This window comes from Zootoca vivipara, chromosome 11 (genome assembly GCF_963506605.1).
Source record: "Zootoca vivipara chromosome 11, rZooViv1.1, whole genome shotgun sequence".
In the NCBI taxonomy this organism is placed as follows: domain Eukaryota; kingdom Metazoa; phylum Chordata; class Lepidosauria; order Squamata; family Lacertidae; genus Zootoca; species Zootoca vivipara.
In genome coordinates, this window is record NC_083286.1 from 49831659 (window position 1) to 49856036 (window position 24378).

General features: G+C 43.6%; 1 protein-coding gene across 1 annotated transcript in view; it reads left to right on the forward strand.

The window, feature by feature from the left end:
- The first annotated feature begins 10725 nt into the window (after positions 1-10725).
- Positions 10726-24378, forward strand: part of ATP8B1 (ATPase phospholipid transporting 8B1) — a 71094-nt gene continuing 57441 nt past the window's right edge. The window contains exon 1 of the mRNA XM_035100983.2: positions 10726-11101. The gene's annotated coding sequence lies outside the window, so the exon portion shown is untranslated. The remainder of the gene's footprint in view (positions 11102-24378) is intronic.

Consider the following 24378-nt stretch of genomic DNA (forward strand, 5'->3'; position numbering starts at 1 on the left):
GGTTAACTCTAAGAAGACCAGCCAATTATGGTGCAATCCAGAGGTTTTCAATCTTTTTGAGTCCACAGCTCCCTTGACCAACTACATCCTTTCTGCGACACCCCTGTGGGGCTCAGGAACCCAGTTATGTCACCCCTTGCCTGCAGAGCCTCAGTCTCCTCTCCCCTCTCCTTGGAAGTCCTCTGGGCAGCCACAGCTGCAGCCCGTCGTCTCTGAGCTGCCCCCCCCCCCCGCCCCAAAGAGAGGTGCCTTCTCACACTGCCCAACAGGGGCCTGGACACCATTCATCTGGGGAACTTGTAGCCAGGGCTGCTGTAACAAACAGCCACACAAGTCTTTGGGAGGCAAAGACATGAGAGGGCACCAGAGGAGGAAGAGAAGGAAAGAGGAACAGAGGCCAGTGTTGCCTGCGGCACCCCTGATGCCACAGCATGCTGGTTGAAAACCACTGGTGTCATCATATCCCTGTAAGAAGTCAGTCCCATTGAGTCCAATAGGTATAGGATTGCACTGCTAGTTACATCACAAAGAGGTACTGTCAGTTACAGGAAGATCTTTGTATACATTTAGCTGCTACGGTGCTGTTATTACAGTTGCCCTAGGTTGAGGATAGATTTGTCATTTGGTTCAGCGAAGTACAGTGGTACCTCAGTTTGTGAACACAATTGGTTCCGGAAGTCTGTTCATAAACTGAAGCGTTCATAAACTGAAGCGAACTTTCCCATTGAAAGTAATGGAAAGTGGATTAATCTGTTCCAGACGGTCCGCGGAATACTTAAACTGAAGCATTTATAAACTGATGCGAACTTTCCCATTGAAAGTAATGGAAAGTGGATTAATCCATTCCAGACGGGTCCGCGGAGTACTCAACGTGAAGCATACTTAACCCAAAGCATGGGTGTAATTGGTTCCGGAAGTCTGTTCATAAACTGAAGCGTTCATAAACTGAAGCGAACTTTCCCATTGAAAGTAATGGAAAGTGAATTAATCCGTTCCAGATGGGTCCACAGCGTTCGTAAACCGAAAATTCATAAACCGAGGTTCCACTGTATTCAGCATATGAATGAGACAGCGCATAAGGGTTGAGTTTTTCTTTCGATTACTCTGTGAGCTGCACTTTACACGAAGGCAATTGTACAACCTCACCTTGAACAAGAAAAGCCTTGCATACGGTAGAAAAGCAAAGACATAAAAATGGAAACCTGAGATGTTTCGTCCAGAGATAGACATTACTTCTGTTGTTGTTTTTTGTGTTCTTGAACGATATACGCACTTGGTGCCTCAAATGTTCCACCTGGAATCTGTCTGTTTATATTTTAGGGAGTCTGAAGAAAACCAGAGATCTTACACCTTGTTGATGTGAAAAGGGATGAGTACAGATTTGAGCAGGATTTATGGATCACTAGGCAAGTCCAAGTTCCAGAGATAGAAATTATTCTGTTTTTGTGTGTGTTCTTGGACGATATACACACTTGGTGCCACAAATGTTCCACCTGGAATCTGTCTGTTTATATTTTAGGGAGTCTGAAGATAACCAGAGATCTTACACCTTGCTGATGTGAAAAGGGATGAGTACGGATTTGAGCAGGATTTATGGATCACTAGGCAAGTCCAAGTTCCTTGCAAATAAAAGCTAGCAGGCTGGCCCAGGAACAACGCAGAAGTGATGTTCTGACCAAATGTAGGAAACAAGATCCAGAGCTGACCTTAGATTGAGATAGGGAGCCAGAGATCTCACTGGCCAGCATGGTTATATAAAAAAGGAATGCTAGTTGTCAATTCAGTCATTGTTACTATTCAGCTGTTACGAGTGTTGGTTGTCCACACACCCAGATGTATCTAACATACAAGTGGGTTAAAACCTTTTGCTGGAGTCAATATGTCCAATAAAGAAGTTGACACACAAGAGGAATAAAAAAAGGTTGGCTTATCACATGAAATAAAAAGAAGCAGAGTATGTAGATGCCGCTTCAGACAAGGTTACAAATATGCAGTAAATTATGCAGTATAATACACACCTTAATTATGGGAGAGAAAGAGAATTCCTAATTATCCAAGCCTGAAGAACGTAAGCGGAAGGCTATAGTCTCCCTCACCTGTTCCTTGGTCTGCCATCCAGGAAGCGTGAAAATTGACCCTTGAACCACAGAGCAAAAAAGGGGTATCATTAGAGCTGTGAGCTAACCAGTGGTTGAACATGTGGGGTTTAAATACAGTTTTAGGTTGATGTACAGTGAGGAGGTGGCTTACTGAGTGAGGGGGTGATGACGATGACCCACCCACCTGATTGGTTATACTGTGACATCTTTATTCCTTTGAACCATTGCTTTATTTCCTGCAATTTCTTATCCATTTACAATTTTGTTTACTGAAATAACTTTGAAGGTGAAGGACCTTGACTGTACAGTCATACCTCGGTTTGCGACCACAATCCATTCCGCGGAGCCAGTCGCTCCCCGAATCGGTCGCTCTCCGATGCACGCTTCTGCGCATGCGCAAAGCGCCGATAAGAGTGCTTCTGTGCACACACATGCTGCGCAGATCGTTTCTGCACATCTGAGCGCCGCGGAACCCGGATGTAAACACTTCCAGGTCTGCGATGGTCGGAAACTGAAGCGGTCGCAAATGGAGGCGGTCACAAACCGAGGGATGACTGTACTGAGAAATGTCTAAATGGTTATCTATATATTTCCTGCATCATTTCTTTACTCTTGGAAGATTTCATTGTCTGTGCACAACCTAATTCCTTCTTATAGGGTGTGCTGATTAAACTTTGCTGGTAGCCAAGGATTAATCTGCTAATCTTCACATTAAATATTAGGAAGTCAGAATATTTACTTGTACATTACTTGTATATTGACTGAAGAACTGGTAACAGCACCAGAGTTAGTTCATTGAGGGGTATATTTTATATTAATGCAATGCCCACTATACTGACAAAATGACTGACAAAAATAAACCACAGAAAAAGTTCAGCTTGGCACCCATCGTTACACAACGGCCAGCAGTAAAAATAGGTGCAATCCACTGAGTGTTGCGCAATTACGCCCTCCCTTTGTTTCAGTTGGAGAATTAAGGATTTGCCTAACTCTTCCTTAGTGAAAATTAAAAAGTATAATTGCTACAACACTTGCTTAAATATGCTCTCACCTTAGACAATATGCTCGTTAACATGATTTACTTCTATTTTATAATAATTTAATTAGAATAGTGCTACGCTTGTTTAAGAATCACAGCACACACTTCGTGATTTAACAGCACAATATTTATATGGATGGGAAAACAATCTCATGCCATGAAGCAGATGTTACAGAAAGTCTCTTGCCGAGAAGAAGCAACCTAGTAGAGCTGGATTTTTTTAAAATAGAAATCCCCCATACTGAGAAGAATTTACAGCCTTATTTATAGTTAAGTATTATTAGCTCGAAAACTCCCATTAACGAGTCTAGCAAGAATTCTACACTCTCACTGAGAATAAGAAGCCTTCTGTTTAGTGTTTTAGAAAAGACACAAATATTTGGCGACCTTTCTGCTTCCAAAAGCTTGATTTTTGGTAAACACAGCAACAGATATTGGAGTAGAGGAGGGGATGTGACCACTAGCCACTTCTGACCAATAGCCTAGTCCAGGCATGTCCAACAGGTAGATCGTGATCTACCTGTAGATCACTGGATGTCTGCGGTAGATCACTGGTAGATCACTGGCTCCCCCAAAGAAACTGAACAACTGTGGCTACCCTAAAAAAAAGCTCAACATTTTACCTCCTCCCTGAAAAAACTCAACAACTCTGAATCCCCCACCCCCCCATGGGCCTTCCTCCTTCCTAAAAAAAGCTCAACAACTTTGACCAAAAAAGGGGGTAGATCACTGCCAATTTTTAACTTTGTGAGTAGATTGCAGTCTCTTGGGAGTTGGCCACCCCTGTCAGTGGCGGATCTTGCAGTCTCAAATTTCAGTGGCACCCTGTGCAACGTCCAAATTTAGTGCCTCTCACCTTCCATTCTACATCATAGTTGTGGTATCCCTGAACCAGTTGTGCTCCCCTAAATCCACCTCCGTCCTAGCACAGACCCAGATTTTATAGTTTTGCTACCCTTGGACTGGAGTCAAAGGCTAAGAGAGTGCAGGCAGGCATCTTGGTCAAATGTATGAAAAGCTGCTCCCTGGCAAATTTTGCTAAAAAGAGAAGGAGCAGCGGTGCCCTCCTCAATGAGGCCCATTTTTGGGAGAGAGGTGCATGCTTACTCAGAAGTAAGTCCCACTGTGTTCAATGGAGCTTACTCCTAGACATCCTTGTGTACAGGAATGTCGCCTAAATTGCAAACAAGTGAACTAAAACAGTGGCTATTGTAGGCATAACTATGGACTCAGCTATATAGCTGCAAATAAGATGTTTTTAACGTGCAATATACAAATGTGACACTAGATGGCAACATTGAGCTATGCAAAATTCAATGTATTTTCCCAAAACAGTTTTTTTTAAAAGCACTTTCACAGTGTTTTTTATATGTGTGTAGATTCCATCTACAGCAATGGCATTCACTGTCAGGAGCTGCTGAGTACAGCCTCATGTGTTGAGCCATGTTACTGCAGTATTTCACTTAAGTCCCAAGAACTTACTGCTGGCCATAGCTGCCAAGTCTCCCATTTTCCCCGGGAAACCCCCGTTTTTCCGGTTGTCCCCAGCCGAAAAAATGGATTTTTTTGTTCCCCCCCCCGGTTTATTCTGGCACAGTGGCCATTTTGGAACTGGGCGGAGCATGCTCAGAAGGGACTTTTGATGCTGCTCTGCCCAGTTCCAAAATGGCTACAGCGTGACTTCTGGTGCGGCAGCCATTTTGGAACTGGGCACAGCAGCATCAAAAGTCACTTCTGAGCATGCTTCGCCCAGTTCCAAAATGGCCGCCACGCTACTTCCGGTATGCTACTTTCAGTCCGGTCCCTTATTTTTCAGAGAGGAACTTGGCAGGTATGCTGCTGGCTCTTTCTGGACAGGCAGGAGTATAATAGGCTTTGGGGTTGCAGTGGTGCTTTGCTTGAGAAACAAGGTCTCTCTGTACTCTAGTCTTGCGCTTTGGTCCTGACTCCTGGGTTGTTCCCCAGTCTTGTCTTCTGGTTTGCCCTCTGCCCCTGAATGCTTTCCACTCTTGAGTCCTAACTCGTCCTCCAACCCTGTCTTCTGGCTGCCATCAGTACGTGACTGCCTTTTGATTCCTGGATCCTGGTTCCTGAGAAGATGGAGGAGTTTGGTTTCTTGATTATGACTGAGTAATAGCAGCAGAAACTAATGCAAAGCACCAGATGGTGAGGCAAGGAACTTCACCGGAAGAGTATACCCAGTGACATTATCCCGAGAACTTCCACAGAATAGTTATGAGGAAATAGGGATAATACAGATTGCAAATCTGTTTGCAAACTGAAAGGGCTAAACAGCAAAGTAATCCAACTCAAACACCTCTAGCCATTAAGATTTATTCATCAAGACTCCCCCGACCCTGAACCAGGAGTTGTTATTTTCCAACAGATGCAGTGAGAACCAGGAACATTTGGGTTTAGCTCAGAATCCATAGCGGGAAGCAGGACTAGATAACTCATAGATCATTCCCCAGTCTACAGTTGTAAACATGCCTTATTCGCTCATATTATTCTTTTGCAAGTGACTAAGCAGTAGCAGAAGCAACAACATTTTCTTAGGCCAAAGGCACAGTAGTTTCAATTATCTGGAAGACACCATGTTAGCTAGCCCTGCCTTAGATTGTCTTCTAGGATCTGAGATTGGTGTGTCCCTCACTTTGTCTTCCCCTGTGGTTAGACCCTCCAACACCAGACAGAATTCCTCCAGTTAGGACAGACTATCTGGATGGACTTGTAAAGAAGTAAAGGCTTTCTGGGAAATGATATATAATGAGTTAAAGAAAATGTTTTAAAACACTTTTGTTAAAAAACCAGAAGCCTTTTTACTGAGTATAGTAGGCGAAGAGATACCAAAAGAGGATAAAATACTGTTCATGTATGCAACAACAGTGGCAAGAATCCTTTTAGCCCCAAAATGGAAACAACAAGAAGTACCAATGAATGAAGAGTGGCAGATGAAAATAATGGACTTTGCAGAACTGGAGAAGCTGACAGGAAAAATCCGAAACCAGCACAATCAAGTATTCCAAAAAGACTGGAGTAAATTTATACAATATTTGAAAGACCGTTGTAAGCAATTAACAACACTAGCAGGGTTATCTGAATACTTGTAATGGGAATTTTTTTTACCTTTCTGCATTTATTTTAACTTTGAGGTATTTTGTAATGAGTTATATTAAAACTGGAAAATATATAAAATGCTGTGATATAAAGGTTACTTTTGAAAGCCAAGAGGTGAGAGGGAAGGAAGTTGACAGGCTCTAAAGAGCCAAAGAAGTAAAGTGGATAATAATGATGTGATTATACATGCTTAAATGGAAAATTAATAAAAATTATTTTTTATATTTTTTTTTAAAGGACAGAATATCTGGAAGGGAGTGGACACATATAAATTCACAAGACTGTAATTTTAATTTCAAGGAGTCTCAACAAGGGACCTGTCAATTTTGCTTACTCTTAGTTTCTCCATTTTCAGTCTTGAATTCAGTTCTTCACATTTCCACATCTGTTTGCAACTTTTTAAACAGAAAAGTCCTCATGAAAATCCATCAACATCTTAGCGCACATTTCTCCGAATATTTGTCTAATATACAAATTTTGCCTAATATACATTTTTTTGTAAAGCAATTTTCCATAAGCCAGTGCATTTTTTGTAGACACTTTGGTCCAATAGGTGCATATCGTGTGTGTGTGTGTGTGTGTGTGTGTGTGTGTGTGTTACTTGTCTGGAGAATGACATTGCAATATTCGGAGAGCTATGAAATTTGTAAGATAGCTGTATCTCATTTCCCGTATTGTTTTGGGAAATGCGAATGAGAGATGTTTACGAAGTGAATTGAATTCTCTCCCCCATTGTTAGTCCTGACATGCATTCGCCTTTTGAAGAGTCACAACATTCCTCACTGCTGGTCTATAATAACTCTTAAGTAACCCATTGCTAAATTTACCAGTCACCTGGAGGTGGTGGTGAGGGAATGCTGTGCTGACACATTTGGAAGGTGCTATAAATAGCTTGGAAACAAGGGAGGAACCTATAAAGAAAAAGGTGAATCGGCCACATCATGGTGTTCGAAAAGATAGTCATGTGATCAAAAACAGTAACATGGACAACTCACGCTCATTGCAAGGCTATAGATAAGTGAGTAAACTACTTATGAAAACAGGATTTCTGTGTTATTTATTTATTGCCTGCCCTTCACTCTATGGTCCCAGGGCAGGCTACGACATTAAAACACAAGATTAAAAACAGGTTTAAAATGACCTACAACCATACAAGATAATGTGAGTCCTAAAAATATACACCTCATGTGTCAAAAGCCAGAGCAAAGAAGTGTGCCTTCAGCATTCTCCAGAAACTGTACAACGAAGGTGCCAGACACAACTCTGTGGGGAAGGAGTTTCACAGCTTAGGGGCCACCACAGAGAATGCCCTGTCAAATGCTGCACACCCACACACTCAGAGCCTCTGAGGGCCCCTCTGCTGATCTAAGCACCCAAGGGTCTGTAGGGAAAGAGGAGGTCTTTCAGATATTTGTGTGAGGAAAAACAGCACAAATTCACCTTGTCCAATTTGTCCAATTTACATTCATTTAAAGTGTGGGGAATCCTTACATGGATTAGATGTAGCAACACTGCTACGTCTTTTCTCGGAATTGTCTGCATTTAGGCACACAATTCCTTTTGTACAGTTTAACAGGTGAGAGAGAAAAAGAACTCAGAAAGAGAAGGAAAGAAAATGGGAGACAGACAAAGCTTTGTACGTAGAGGGATGTAAAATACTGGCAGGTGGAGGCATAGGAAACAGGGGAAGTATCTCACTAGGGATGTCTGGTGTCACAGGAGCACAACACTCCTCTGTCAGCCTGCTTAGTACTTCCCCTGGATCTCATTTCATGGAGCCCTTCCTAATTCATGCAGGTGGCAATGATTAAAAAATGGTGTGTGGGGGAAATTGAGAGAGTTAAAAAGAAGAAGTGGCAGAAAGAGAGGCAGGAAAGATGGTGGCAGAAGATAAAAGGGGTGGACCCACCCATCTCTAGCCCCCAAAGTATTGCCTCCAAGGATAGCAATCTTTTTTCATTGATAGGCACCTACCTGCACATGTGGTGGGGATGCCAAGAAGTTCAAGAATTTTGGAAGGTTTTTGCAGAAATTTCTGAAACAGTAAAACAAGAAACAAAAACCGCTCATATGCTGTACTTACTGAGCTTATTTGAGGTCATTCAATTCAAAACTGTACTGATTTTAACCACTGATTTCAAAACTGTATTGATCTTTTGGTTTCTTTGAATTCCTAGCAATGCTGGGTATAAGGCTGCTAGTTATTAACAGAGCATCACCGGTATAAAAGTACTTTATGGAATAACATAAGCAAAAATACAGGTTTATTCACCGAGAATTTTTTTGCAATTTACATTTTGATAGTGGGAAAGACTATCAAAATTAGAGGGAGGAGACTGAAGCATTAAAAAATAGAAGAGAATGTGCAAATGCAACCGCCTTTACTTAAGCACAGTTTGCCTCGAAGGATGAGGCACAGTAGGTTAAGACAAAGGCTTCCTGGAAGGCATAGGTTTTGAGGAGGAATGAGAAGGAAGACGTGTTCTGGGAGGATGTTCCAAACAACCAAAGGAGCAGCAAGAGTGAGGGTAGCAGACAGTGGTCATTTGTCTATTTTATTTGAAATCATTTCTAAACCATTTAATATACTGAGATATTATAGAATCATAGAGTTGGGACCCTGAGGATCATCTAGTCCAACCCCCTGCAATGCAGGAATATGGAGCTCTCCCATACGGGGATTGAACCTGCAACCTTGGTGTTTCAGCACCACACTCTTGCCAACTGAGCTATGAGGGAAGAGCTATAAGGGGAGCAAAGTATGGAGGGTGTTGAAGAAAGGACATTGTTTGTTTGTTAGGCTGCATGCAGTGCTATTATATAGAGAACCGGGGTATGGGTTTAAAGAGGGGTACCACATGGTCTGAACTTTGAGGTGAATGATTTGGCAGTAAGGTTCTGGATAAAGGACACAGGCCTAAGGTATGGAAATGGAAAGCCAAATAGCACAAAGTTGCAGGAACTGATAAACGAGATCACCAGACCCAAAACCAGTGTCCGCTCACTTTTATTGCAATATTTTGTGTTATTAAAAGCCAATATGACTTCATTCTTTGATGTTTGTGCAGCTGCACAAACAAAACCCAAAGAGAAAAGCTGGGCACACCCAAGGCTTGAATGGATCCTGTTAGGAAGGTTGACTTGCTTTCACTTCAGAAAAGATGCCCAACCCATACGATACCAGAAACAGGCTGCATCTCAGAAACAAGTCTAATGAATTCAGTGGGGTTTCTTCCCTGCTATGTAGTGTTAGGATCTTACCCTGAGTTTGACATAATCATAGACTTGGAACGGACCCACAAGGGTCATCTAAGTCCAACCTCCAATGCAGAAATCTCAACATGCGACACCTCCCCCTCCAATTTGCAACCATACCAGACCCTGCTTAGCTTTGAAAATGCGCTAGCAGTTTTTAAAAAACTGCTGTGCCACTAGATCATTGCTGTCAAGTTCTCCCCCTTTTTAAGGGAAATTCCCTTATTCTGAATAGGCTTCCTCGCAGGAAAAGGGAAAACTTGACAGCTATGCACTAGATTCAATGTACAGTAGTTTGATATAGCTGGAGTGGTGGAGTTTGAGACAAGGGCAAGTTAGAACTCCTAGTGGGCGCATGGAAGCAGTCCATAGCTGCCAAGTTCTCCCTTTTTTAAAGGGAAATTCCCTTATGCTGAATAGGCTTCCTCACGAGAAAAGGGAAAACTTGGCAGCTATGAAGCAGTCATAGAGAAATAAGTGTCAACTAAGCCCCACTTCACACGTTACTTTCATCTCCATGGCTAGCCCAAACCACTGCACCACACTGTTGCCCTCAGGTCCTGGTTACTGGCCTCCCAAAGTTGGCCACTATGAGAACAGGACGCTGAACTAGATGGGCAAGCTTTTCTTATGAAGACAAAATAGAGAGGGGTTTCGTTTCCTTTCAGGTAATTTCCAGGCAATTATACTGATTACATCCTATAGATTTACAACTTCCCTATTCTTTGCAAAGCACCTGCAATACCAGTTAGGTTTTTTTTTTAACTCTTTGGGAACAGGCGACAGTGACGCGTGTGATGCACCTATCTACCACTTACATAGCGCAGGAAGGTAATTCAGATACTGTACTGTAATTAACAGGACCGGAAACCGAATGTAGTTTGCCTCAGGAAGGGCGCGCGCGCGCGCTGCTCCAGCAAACTTGCTCGCCAGGTGCGCTGTTTCCAACCCAGCCTTCTCGCGCCAAGACGGCGCGCCCGCGCGCGCGCGCCTGTGAACGCAGCAGCTGTCGAAGGCGGAGAAGCGGCTGCTCTCCCAAGCCGCGCCCTTTCTTAGCGGCGCTGGTAGGCAGGGGGCGGCGTCCCCCAGCCGCTCGCGCCCTTACCTGCGAGTCACGTGTTCGCCTTCCGGCAAGGGGCGGGGCTTCTTGTCAGAGAGGTGTGTGTGTGTCTTTCTCTCTCCCCCCGCCTCCTTTTTTAATTTGGCTTCCCTTTCTCTCAGGAGTATCCCAATTAGACTCTTCTTCCCTCAGCCTCTCCACGTTGCACTCGACTTTTTCTCTCGCTTCCACTCCCCGCGCGGAGGAAGACAACTGGTGCGCGCCTCTCTTTCTGTGTGTGTTTGCGCGCTGCCGTGAGAAGGAAGCGAGGAAGGGAGAGAGAGAGCGCAAACTTGAGAAACTTGTTTGTCCACTCCCCGGGCTGACTCTCCGCGAGCGAGCTCGTTTTAAAAGGGGAACGGTGTGGGGAGAGGGGGAAAAGAAGGAAGGAGAGAGAGGGAGACACTGGCCGAGAAAAGCATGAAAGCGAGCTGAGCAAAACACCCCCCGCCCCGCGCCTGCTTGGGATTCTGCCTGGACACGGAGAAGAGGGTAAGTGAAAGGGGTGGCTATTGTTTGGGAGCGAGACAAGAGGGATGTTGGGAAGCGGAGGGAGGGGAAGGGGCTCCAGGTGTATTGCAGCACAAAGGTAGGGGGGCAACTTGGGGCAGAGTCCTGGGCTTTGTTCTTCTCACCTGCCCGTGGCATGATAGCGCCACAACTCCCCCCCCCCCTCTTCCAGTCTTTTCCGTATCTCTCCCGCACGAAGTTGTATCAGATGCTGGGCGGAGGTCGGACGGACTGTACCTCTGACCTAAGCCTTCAAGTTCATTTTCGTTTCCTGTGTTCCTTCTCCCCCCGAAAAGACCGACCTTGTTTTTGAACGGGGTCTTATTCTTGCCTTTTCACTTCCTGTTGTGTGTTTGTCCCCCCCACCACTACCCCCCCCCCCGTTTTCAATCTATGCAAGGTTGTTTATGCGGCATATTATGTCTGGGGGGTTGGTTTTTTGATTTGCATCTCTCAGCTGTGTAATCGGAACGTGGGCAGATGAATTCAGGAAAGCACACATGCCCTGGACCATATTGCAATCAACTTGTTTTCCTGCCCACAAATCTAACTGTTACTCCAAGTACCGTATATTTGGAGACATAAACAATGTCTGCAGTCCACACCTTCGGAGATTCCTCCCTTTTCATTTCCCGTTCGCAACTTCTCAAATGGATTTTCCTTAATTCAGATCCGGATGATGTTTAGGGATGGCTGGCTGCCCGTTAAATTCTGTTTGGCGGATTCTTAGTTAATGATCTGAGATAGATCGGTGCTGGTGTTACACTGATGGAGGGAATTGTTGGGGGACAGTCTTCTGATAGCTGTGAATTTCTGTTTGTGAATGAGGTACCTGCCAGAGTTAGAAGACAGCGTGACACGTGCACCTATCCAGTTATAAGTAGAGGCAGAGAAAGCAGGAACTCTAGTTTGAAGACACAAAGGCAGAGAGAGAGAGAGAGAGTTGTGTCTTAGTTGCAGGAGGATCTGCGGCTCAGAGTTTTTTCCTGGGAATGTGTGACACAGGGTGGCACTGATCTACTGCCTTCAGCCTATTTAATTATTATTATTATTATTATTATTATTATTAAAATATCTAACTAGATCTGTCCTGTTGTTTCTTATTAAATGCTGTGCTCTGTTTATTTTTTTAAAAAGTTTATATACAGCTTGATTGTAAGAACCTCAAAGCTCAAAGTTTTGATGTGTTTCTTTCCACCCCACCCCACCCCCAAAACCCTGCTTTGATCCAAATTGAGAAGAAGAACCACCTAGCTATGTTTTACGTCAGTGAGGTGTACACAGCCCCAGATATGCTGTTTAGTTTCTTGATTTACCTATGTATTCAGCAGGTAAATTAATATATGAAACAGAGGGGGTTGTGTACATCTCACCGACTTAAATCATAGCTAGGTGGTTGTTGTTCTCAATTTGGATCAAAGCAGATTTTTTGTTTATGCTCCATGGACAAATGAGAAAGGACTTACTATTCAGTTTCTAACAGTAGAACCCACCATTTCCTACCTCTATCCTTTCGGGTATGCACAATACCGAAAGCAGTCGTTTTCCAGCCTGGTGTGCTCTTGATGTTTGGTACACCAGCTTTAATCAGGCCCAGCGAGCCAAGGATGGGGGACCTGTGGCCCTCCAGATGTTGATGGACTGCAGCTCGCATCATCGCCAACCACTGGCCACACTGGCTGGGGCTGAAGGAAGTTGGGAGTCCAAGAGGTGGGCAGCCGCAGGCTATACACCTGCCTTAGACAGTCACCTGCAGCCTCACTGCCTTGAAGGATTAGGGTGGTGGCCTTTAGGGAAAGAATATTTTCTGTAGTAGGAGCTTGTCTTTGGCTTTATGTGCTGGGTAAAATAAAGAGGACGGAAAGGGCATGGGCATTTGGAGGGGAAAGGCTTTGGGTATCCCTCCAGATGTTGAACCCAATGTGTTTTGACTCTACACAATTTGGACTTTATGTACAATCTCCAGAACGTAACCCCCATGTAAGCTGAGAGTTGCCTGTACAGAAATAGGTTGATTTAAGAGCTCCTATATCTGCATTCTACCCCAAAAGCAGCTTCTAATAACTAGCCAAATCTCTCTAGGGAGGGATTTCACTATTTGGGAGGCTGCAACTAAAAAACAGAATGTATTGTTAGTTCAATATACTACTACCGGCATGTATCTTCCTTGAATCAGGTGTTGAGGTACATGGTGCAGATAGAATCATAGAATTGTAGAGCTGGAAAGGACCCTGAGAGTCATCTAGCTCAACCCCTTGCGATGCAGGAATTGGCTAATAACTTGTCCCTTAGAGAGTGTTTACTTGGAAATAAGTCTCCCTGTGCTTAATGTCGTCTATTTCCAAGACAGTGTGAGTAGGCAGGCTGCCTGCCTTGGGCACTAGCACTTCTGATATGCTTGTTATGTGCCTTAACCTTTATTCTGTGATTGAAATACGTGTTCTAGGTGTGGCAGATAAAAATGACCCCTTCCTGGCTGGATATTGCTTGGGCCAGAACAACACTGAATATCTATAAGTGATTCACTAGAGCAGGAATTCAAGCAGGTCACAACCAGACTGCAGAGTGTGGTCAGTCTGGAGATTCCACCCTTTACTCCAGAATTCAGAGCATCCTTCTTAAAATATGTGCACTGTTTGCCCAGAGATTTAGAACTTTCCATGGTAGACATGGCATGTAAACACAAAGTGCTATTCCGAAGCGAAATCAGGTTATTTTCCATCAAACAACATCAGTGTAGTTTTGAAAGAAATTTACTTCTTACTGCCTCTGGTTTATGTGGCTACAGGCTACTTGCTTGTCTCTGGGGTATTTGCTTGTAAAATGACTCGATGTGGCTGCTTCTTTCAGATTCCTTTAGAATAATTTGGGCTGGCACAGTTCATATTGCACCTGAAACGGAGAGGATAAGGAATAATGGTTTGTGGCTGTTCAGGGATTTTTGTTTTGTTTTATTAACTTGCTTGTTTAAGCCAATTGAAACACTTCTCCATGCCCAATTAATGTTACTGTTTTTTGAGTTTGTATGTGGGGTAGGAAAATAGACCAGCTGTTAGCTCTATCAGAAGCCACTTTGTCTTAGTAAGCCAAGGTATGCACGAGCCTTTTGCTTCCATGCAGAACCGCTTCACTCCTCCCGTTGGCATGAGCTGTGATTAAACTAGGAAGCCTCTAATTAGCCATAGTTTCACACTCCTGTGGTAAACTATAGTCACCAGCTACAGAAGGAGCCAGGATCTTTCATCAACTTTAAACCATGGTTTAAGAGCCTGGCTTGTTTTGAAGCTGGTGACCATAGTTTCCCAATTTGGAGCAACACTAAACTGTGGTTAATGAGACTTTCCTGTGAAGCTTCAGGTTATAGTGAACAGGCTACATGTGTGGGAAAAGACTTGTGCATACATATCGTCCCAACGATTGGATGCAGAAGCTAATGGAATATGCAGAAATGACAAAACTTACGGGGGGGGGCGGAATCAAGGCAACAATTTTTTTGGAAAGGAATGGAAGTGGTTTTTTGAGTATTTACAAACTGTAAACAGATCAAGACATTGGCAGGATTGTTGTAAAAATCCTGCAGTTTTAAATAATATATTCTTTTAATTGTCTGCAGTATTCTATATATAAGACAATTTGGAGTATGCAGGAAAGGACAAAAATAAATGTAAGGAACCGCAGAAAGAGGGGGAAGGGAGTCGAAATCGAAAATGTTAAAACTAAAAGAGTTGTGCATATATTGACTTAATAAGCTGAGGCACGATGATTGGAAGACAGACCACGTCAGCTCTGAACACATTATAAGTCCTGTACTGGGATTTTAAAAAGAAACCCTTGTTTATTATTGTCAGGGATACTTAGTTCCCCCGGCCTCACTTATGAGTAAACAAAAGAAGAGATCTCCGAACCACCTGGTAGCTTAGGTGTAAGATTGACACCAATGCTAGAGACAGGATAAACTTTACACTAAGATGGTTGGTTTATTAAAAGAATATTAGGTACATAAGGGAATACTGATACTTATATTGGGATCATAAAGGTGCTTGTTGACAGTTTCTGAAGACTTGGGAGACACTGTTGCTGATACCAGCCTTCAAGTGGTTTTTACCTCAGGCCCTTACACCTCTGCCCTGACCAAACACTCCCACAGCCCTGTCCAGCTACTGGGGACAATCTGCCTCTGTACCCCAAAACTCCTCCATCTGTATTCCTGACTGTTTGGACAGTTTAGGAAGATTTTAAAAACCTGCGGGTATCACTTTTCTCTGGTACACAGGACAGCTGTTTGGACCAACTCAGTCACTGGCTCCCTTCTCCTAGTTTTCACCAAAAAAAATATATGTATTAATAAGAAACTGGGTATTCAGTTCAGGCCTCAACATTTCTCCTCAGCTCATCTCTGGTCTATTTTTCACATTACCCTCATCAAATCCATTCTCACCCAAACTCCTTAGCTGGCAAAATCTCAACTACCTCTCCCTCAACTGGCAGTTAACTCTCAAGCAACTAGAACCTCTGGCCAATCAGAGTCTCCTTTCACCCAGACCAATTTGTCCAAATTCATCCAATTCCACCTTCACCTATTGAATTCTCAATTATTATTATTATTATTTATTTATTTATACCCCGCCCATCTGGCTGGGTTTTCCCCCACCACTCTGGGTGGCTTCCAACAAATACCAAAATACATTAAAATATCACAGATTAAAAACTTCCCTAAACAGGGCTGTCTTTAAGTGTTTTCTAAATGTTAGGTGGTTGTTTATCTCCTTGACCTCCGATGGAAGGGCGTTCCACAGGGTGGGCGCCACTACCGAGAAGGCCCTTTGCCTGGTTCCCTGTAGCTTTGCTTCTCGCAACGAGGGAACCGCCAGAAGGCCCTCGGTGCTGGACCTCAGTGTCCGGGCAGAACGATGGGGGTGGAGACGCTCCTTCAGGTATATAGGACCGAGGCCATTTAGGGCTTTAAAGGTCAGCACCAACACTTTGAACTGTGCTCGGAAATGTACTGGGCGCCAATGTAGGTCTCTTAGGACCAGTGTTATGTGGTCTCATATCTCTCTCTCTCCTCTCAGAACCTGCCACATTGCCGCACCGCTAACCAGGCTTGCAACATATTATGATGGAACAACTCCTTGAGCTTCCTTGGTCCCAGAATATTTCCCCCTTCAGAATACAATCATAAGCAGACATATATGCAGCATTTCTGTTGTCCGTTCCGGTTGCTTAATCCTGTCTTAATCCGCACTGGAAAACTAGTGTTTGAATGTTAAGAACCCCAAGGGTTAATCTATGTAGGCTGGTGTGATACTGCACTGGAGACGATATGTAGCACTTCCATAGACCTGTTATAACTTATAGCCATGGAAGGACTTATGGTCTATATATATATAACCAGTTAAGCTAGTGGCCATCATCACATCCTGTGGTACCGAACTCCAAAAAGGAGAGGAGATAGATAAAAATGATGAGACAGTGGCCAGGCATATGAAATGTGATCATTCCCTCAAGCTGCCATCAGATTCCATTGTTGTAAAATGCACTGGATTTGGAATGGAAAAATTCTCACATAAGACCAGTAATTAGGAATTAGTCACAGTTCACACAAGCCTTGTATAATTCTTTAGAGCACGTTTATGAGACAATATTTGATATTTCTCACGCGCCAAAACATCTGACTTAAAAATAGTAGAACCAAAGCAAACAAGGTATGAGTGATTCATGCTTTGTTTCAATCCAGTCTGAGTAGATCTCATGATACCTCAAAGCAGTATTACATTGGGAAGAAAGGTTGGTTGCTGATTGCCCAGATCTAGTCTGTTTATAGTATAATATCAGTATACAAAGCCAAATGACACATGTTAAATCATAGAATCACAGAATTGTGGAGTTGGAAGGGACCCCAAGAGTCATCTAGTCCAATCCCCTGCAATGCAGGGATCTCAGCTAAAGCATCCCTGACAGATGGCCATTCAACCTCTGCTTAAAAAGCTCAAAAGGAGGAGCGTCCACCTCTCATGGGAGTCGGTTCCACTGTTGAACAGCTTTTACCACCTGGAAGTTCTTCCTGGTGTTTAGTCGGAATCTCCTTTCTTGCAACTTGAATCTATTGGTTCGGGCCATACTCTCCAGAGCAGGAAAAAACAAGCTTGCTCCATCTTCCATGTGACAGCCCTTTAGATATTTGAAGATGGCTATCATATCTCAGCCTCCTCTTTTCCAGGCTAAACATCCCCAACTCCCCCATCCATTCTGATAAGGCTTGGTTTCTAGACCCTTGATCATCTTGGTCACCCTGTACATGTCCTGCCTTGTCAATATTCTTCTTGAATTGTGGTGCCCAGAACAGAACACACTATTCCAGGTGTGGTCTGGCTAAGGAAGAATAAAGCAACATTATTACTTTTCTTGATCTGGACACTAGACTTCTGTTGATGCAGCCTGGAATAGCGTTAGCCTTTTTCTGTTGCTGCATCACAGTGAGGAGGAATTAAAGAACCTTTTAAAGAGGGTGAAAGAGGAGAGCAAAAAATATGGTCTGAAGCTCAACATTAAAAAAATCAAGATCATGGCCACTGGTCCCATCGCCTCCTGGCAAATAGAAGGGGAAGAAATGGAGGCAGTAAGGGATTCTACTTTCTTGGGTTCCATGATCACTGCTGATGGTGACAGCAGTCACGAAATTAAAAGACTCCTGCTTCTTGGGAGAAAAGCAATGACAAACCTAGACAGCATCTTAAAAAGCAGAGACATCACCTTGCCGACAAAGGTCCGTATAGTTAAAGCTATGGTTTTCCCAGTAGTGATGTATGGAAGTGAGAGCTGGACCCTAAAGAAGGCTGATCGCCAAAGAATTGATGCTTTTGAATTATGGTGCTGGAGGAGACTCTTGAGAGTCCCATGGACTGCAAGAAGATCAAATCTATCCATTCTTAAGGAAATCAGCCCTGAGTGCTCACTGGAAGGACAGATCCTGAAGCTGAGGCTCCAATACTTTGGCCACCTCATGAGAAGAGAAGACTCCCTGGAAAAGACCCCGATGCTGGGAAAGATTGAGGGCACAAGGAGAAGGGGATGACAGAGGATGAGATGGTTGGACAGTGTTCTCGAAGCTAACAACATTAGTCTGACCAAACTGCGGGAGGCAGTAGAAGACAGGAGTGCCTGGTGTGCTCTGGTTCATGGGGTCACGAAGAGTCGGACACGACTAAACAACAACAAATCACACTGCTGACTTGCGTCAAGCTTGTGGTCTACTAAGATCCCTAGATCCTTTTCACATGTACTGCTGGCCGCCTAGGTGTCCTCCATCTTATTATTAAAAGTTTCGGGTGCCAGTGTCTGTGGGTCCTGCTGTCTTGTTGCAGCTGGGGCAGGGAGGATGTGTGCGACTTTCACTTACCCTTCCTTTCTCTCTCCACATTATCCTCCTCCTGTGGGTAGTGCAAGGAAATTAGCATTGCAAGGTTTACGGCTGGCATGGTTGAGGGCTCCTTTGCAGGGCATATCAGGGAACAAACAGGGTTTAGGATCCTGCAGATTCTTATATGCCTCAGTAAGCCCTGCTTAAACTCTCGTCGAAGCGCTGCTGGTGGAAGAGCTTTCCATCCTTGCACCAGGCCTCTCTCACCACCAGCAGAACAGCGCTTATATCCTTCTTACAGATGCTCTGTTGAGTGAAGGGCTCTGCTTTCGCAGAAGAGCATCTGCTGAGCATGCAGAACACTCCAGATTCCTGGCATCTCTAAGTAGGACTGGGGAAAACCACCACCAGAATCCTGAAGAACTACTGCTTGTCAGCGTAGACCAGTGATGGGCAACCTTTTGAGCTTGGTGTGTCAAAATTCGCCAAAAAACCGAGCATAACTTGGGTGGTGTGTCACTTCAAGAAAAAACCCATAATTTTGGTTTTGGAGGGTTTTTTGGGGGGTGCAAAAGTTGCTTTGTTTTTTGGGGGGATGCCCCAAAGCTGCTGTGCTTTTTTTGGGGGGGGGGAGAGAACAGAAATAAATAATACCTTCACTGGAACTAACACGCAGCACCAACATAAGTCTACCAAAGCGCCAAAAAACCCAGCACAGAACGGGTTAAAAAACCAATTTCTGGCTACCAGCAACAACAACAACAAAAAGGGATCCGGGTTTTAACAGCGGAGACAAGCTGTAGCGTGAGGAGGAGTGGGAGAACAAATGGGGGAGGGACAGCGCAAATGGGCCGATGGGGAGCGTGCCAGCAGTGAGGGTTCTGCGTGTCACGTCTGACACGCGTGTCATAGGTTCACCAACACTGGCGTAGACAATACTGAGATTTGCCACAGTACAATCGCTCAGCATAAGGGAGCTTCCTATGTTCCTAAATGCCAGCTATAGGATTGCACCTTTAGTATCTTGTTCGGAAGTTTGCTTCCTAATTGCTGCTCAACCTTGCAACCTTAACTTTATTCAATCTTTATAACTTGTTTTCTTTTCTTGTTTTCCCCTTGGGCAATCTACCAATATTCTAGTCCCCAGGCTTGCAGGTTACAATGGAGACTTAGGTGAGCTACTTGCCTGCCAAATGTCTTGGCCTCCTCGTTAATTTTGCAGTTTCTGCTGTAGCCTGAGAGCTCTTTACTGAGATGACAGATTTGATTGTGAAGCAGGTTTGTGTGTGTGTGTCTTTTTTAAAAAAAGAGTACAAAACCTCATTCAACTGTTCTTGGCTCCGTCCTTTTCGATGACACCATTCCGAGTTAAATGAGTTTTTACTGCTGTTTTTAAACACAGTGAAATTACGACGAAACTATTGTCTCCTTCCCTTGATAAATATCTGATCTCAATAGACACACTCTGCAATTTTTAAAAAAGCTATAGAACAGGGGTGCAGAATCTTCTTCAGCAGAAGGGCCACATTCCCTCATAGGCAAACTTCCAGGGGCCACTTGCCTGTGGTGGGAGGGCTCAGTGTTCGAAACTCCCATTGTTCTAGGTGCATTTTGCGACAGAAAATTTCATTAGGGCCAGCAGTTTCTGAGCTCTGGGCACGGTAGGCACCTAAGATTTCAGATTAAAACTGCAGAGTGGAAGGAACGGAAGACCTTTTCCTTGCTTCCCCACTTCCAGCTACTCTCTGAAGACTGGAGAAGAGACCCTCTTAAGAATATTAGGGGGGTGGGCAGGGGAAGGACTAGACCATGTGAAAAATGAACATAATATTTTAGCTGTAGTTCATTTATTTTCAGCTTTGTATTCTTGTTATTAAAAAGCACGCCTAGACATTCCATTGTTCTGCCCATAACCTAGGTTTAAGGTGCCATTTAGCTCCTAGCTTTCATATCTAACACTAGCAGCGCCATAGGCAAAAGTGGGCTGAGCAACAGACGTGATGCTTACCTTTGTGCACTAGGCTGCACAAAAAGTCAACGGCCTCTGCATGCACACATAGCCCCAATCCTACCCATTCCTCTAATTTTTTTAAGGCCTCGGTGCTTTACTTCTGTGTGTATAGCAGGTTGTTTCCGTCAGTAATACTGTACTGGGGACCACGTGCTCATGTCCTGCTTGTAATAGCCATCTCATTGGCCACTGTGAGAACAGCATGCTGGACTAGATGGGCCTTTGGGCTGATACAGTGGGGCTCTCCCTATGCTCTTATTTACTTTGTTAATTATGGCATCCTGGTTGGATGTGCTTTTATATGCAAATGGATACAACACTTCACAACAGACCTGCATGGATTCCAGGTTCTGTTTCCTTGAGTTCACATCCAGGAAACCTCTCGCCACATGAAACAGCTATACCGAATGACATTGTGTAGATGTGATGTTGGTGGTGCAGTAAGTTTCCTTCAACAACATCACAAGCACAGAGTATGACTGCAGATGTGTTTTTTACCTGTGTTAGGTCACATTCATTGTGAGTCTTGTGATCCCTGTACTCGAGAGGTTGGTCCTGTTGCTTCATCACCCTCAGTTCCTCTGATACAGTATTAAGAAATCATTCTTGAGAGATGCAGCTGCCTTTGGCTTTACACGAATGTCTTCAGAACTGGTTTGCTTTCTGTTGAACTTTACAAGTGTAAAGTTCAAACATTTTGCCTCTTTGCAGTAGAGAAGTTTCCTGTACAAGGGAACACCGTTGGAAAAGGGCTATTAAAGTGCACAGACTACCATGCGTCATACGGTAGGCGTTTTCAGTTTGTCCAGTACTTGAATGGTCCCCAATATATCTTATCTCACCTTTATGTGATATCTTGCTATCTGCTCAATCCTGTTGGTGCATGCCAAGTTGATCAGGGAAAACTCTGTATGAATGATTAATTGACTTTCACGAGTCCTTTTCAGGCAAAAGCTACATGTTACCCTAATTGTGTGGTTAGCAACCTCGTCTGGGTTCTTTTGCCATTTTCATTAGGACTACAGCATGCAGGGAAGGGGGATCTGGTTTGATAACTTGCTGGAATTGGTTCCATGACTTGATAAAACAAACACTGGCTTTACTGCCACTTTGCTCCTCTGTAGGCCTTTTTGTTCCTGAGCTTCCTTGAGCTATGTCAAGGTTTGGCTTAGCATGTTGTCTGAATCTGGGCTTGTGTTTAAGTGCTCTCCTCGCTTATCAGAAGCAGTAGTCTAGAACAGGCATGTCCAACAGGTAGGTAGATTGTGATCTACTGGTAGATCACTGGACGTCTGCGGTAGATCACTGGTAGATCATTGGCTCCCCCCAAAGAAGCTGGACAACTGTGGCTCCCCTTAAAAAAAGCTCAACATTTTACCTCTTTCCTAAGAAAAGCTCAACAACTTTGACCTGAACCCCCCAAAAAGGGGGTAGATCACTGCCAGTTTTTAACTGTGTGAGTAGATCACAGTCTCTTGGGAGTTGGCCACCCCTGGTCTAGAAGAAACCTTGGCTACAGTTCATGGTTGTGAGGACAGAGCTGAACCACAATCAGGGGTTGCAGATGACATGCTAAGCCAAACATTCATTCTGCTACAAAGCATATTGTCCGTTGTATTACTTAATGTCAACTTTCTATAAAGGTCATGGTGGGAAATGTTTGGTGAAAGAACTTTGTCACACCAGGTGAGACTGTGTACTTCTTCTCTTTTTTACAATAAACTTAGTAAAACATACAATAATAAAATAATGGGTAAAATCACAGTTAAATCATCACCAGCAACATATATTCTCTGGTGGGACTCAGTAAAAGACAAAGTCACTTATGACCCAAAAGTTTGGCCAAATAAAAATGTATTTTAGCTTATGGTTACCACAAAACACCGCCACAGCAACTGATCACTGCTGGCAGAAACATAGACTATGAAGGGGGCAGAAATTACTTGGTGACACAATTTTGGTGACCAGGAATGATTGCTGGTGGCTTGTTGGTATCTGTCCATTTCTGGACACAATGGAGAAGTATGCTTTTGTGGGTGAAGTCAAATTGTTGTAAGGTTACAGCACCTGCTGTGGCTGTAGAGACATGTTTTGTTGCAGCTGGGGCAGATGAAGTCATCCAGTTGTGCTGCTGCAGATGCACCATGGCGTTTCTTCTTTCCACTCCTCCCAGTGGTCATTCCTCCTCTGGTCACTGCTGTGGATACAAAACTTAATTGCCTGTCTCCAGGCATGGTGGTAGAAATTTGTGCTAATTAGGCTTTGAACCATTTGTAGCATGATAGTGTTCAGTAGGAACAGTCTCAAACTCTCTTCCAGAGCTGTCAGTAAGTGCAGTTTTAAAACAAGGATAGAGAACCTGTGCCCCCCAGATGTTCTGAACATTGGCTAAGGTGGTTGGGGCTGATGTGGGGGGGTTCAACATCTGGAGAGTAACAAGCTCCCCACCCCCGCTTTAAAGCATCCTGTGCAATGCTGCAACAGACTTCTGATCCTTTCTACATGAAGTTTCAATGCTTATATGCCATGTTTCTCCGAAAATAAGACACTGTCTTATATTTATTTTTCCTCAACAAACAAACAAACAAACAAACAAACAAATGCACTATGGCTTATTTTCAGGGGGTGTCTTATTTTTCCCCCTTCTCCTCCTCCTCCTCCTGCCGCGGCCGGCATTGCTGCTGCGCCTATCACTATGTCTTATTTTCAGGGTTATATTCCTTGAATGCTTAAAAATCCTGCTATGGCTTATTTTATGACTACTGTACGTCTTAAAATAGGGGAAACAGGGTACTTCTGTACTTCCTGATGTCTACAGAAATTTGCAAGTAAGAAATCATTAGACAGCAGTCTTGCAACTTCTTTTTAGCCCTGGAAAGTTTGTATAGGTGCAGAACTGACTTGAATGCTGCAAGCAATTCTCATTAGTGCTGGAAGAGACTTTTAATTAGCCCCATTTCATTCTGGCCCAAGGGAAGTAATTCCCTGTTTACTATATCTCTTTCTTCCCTGCTCTTTATATAATAAGCATTCTGTTCTGCTGGGCAAAAAAGTCAACAATTAAATCGCGTCTATAAGAAATCTAAATGGTTTATAGCAGGAAGAAAGCCACCGTGCTGCTATAGATCTAGGATTAGATTGGAAAATGGGACTGTACTAATTGTAACCCCATTTACCCAGGAATAAGCCCCATTGAATTCAGTAGGAACTTCCTGCTGAATAGACACAATTAGGACTGTGCTGTTGTTACTTCTTTGTTAAAATGCATGATAAACACATCTTTAGACTTGATTACAAGGCACAGTCAAAATGCACCTGTGGATTTGAAAACCAAAACAATGGAAAGTCTTCCATATATTCAGCAGTGTACGCTGAAACAACGGAATGTAAATAAGGGTGTGTTTTTAAATATATAGTAAGACAAAGTTTGCAAAAAATTAAATTCTGGATATGCTTTTTTAGAAATATCTTAAACTGTATACAGTGAACAATACCATCAGATACTTCATGATGTTAAGAAAAGAACCCACATCCCTATTCTTTTTAAGCAGATGGCTGCAGTTGGTTTTTTTCAGTTCCATAATATAACCCACTTCCACAAAATACGTACAGACTGTTTCTCTAGTGGTAGCCCACTAAATCAACATACAGCGTCTCTGCTTATTTATCTATATATCATTGTTGAATTTTTTTCGTCTTGCTTTTTTCGTCTCCTTTTAGTTACCTAAATGGTTCAATGCCTATTTTAATTCTGCCACATTGGGATGGGCAGAATGATTCCCTTCATGTGTCTCATGGTGTGAGCTGTAGCCCAGAAGCTTACTCTGCAGTAAATCTATTAGTCTTCGACGTGACTCCTCCTTGTTTTTGCCCTGATTTAATCAGTCC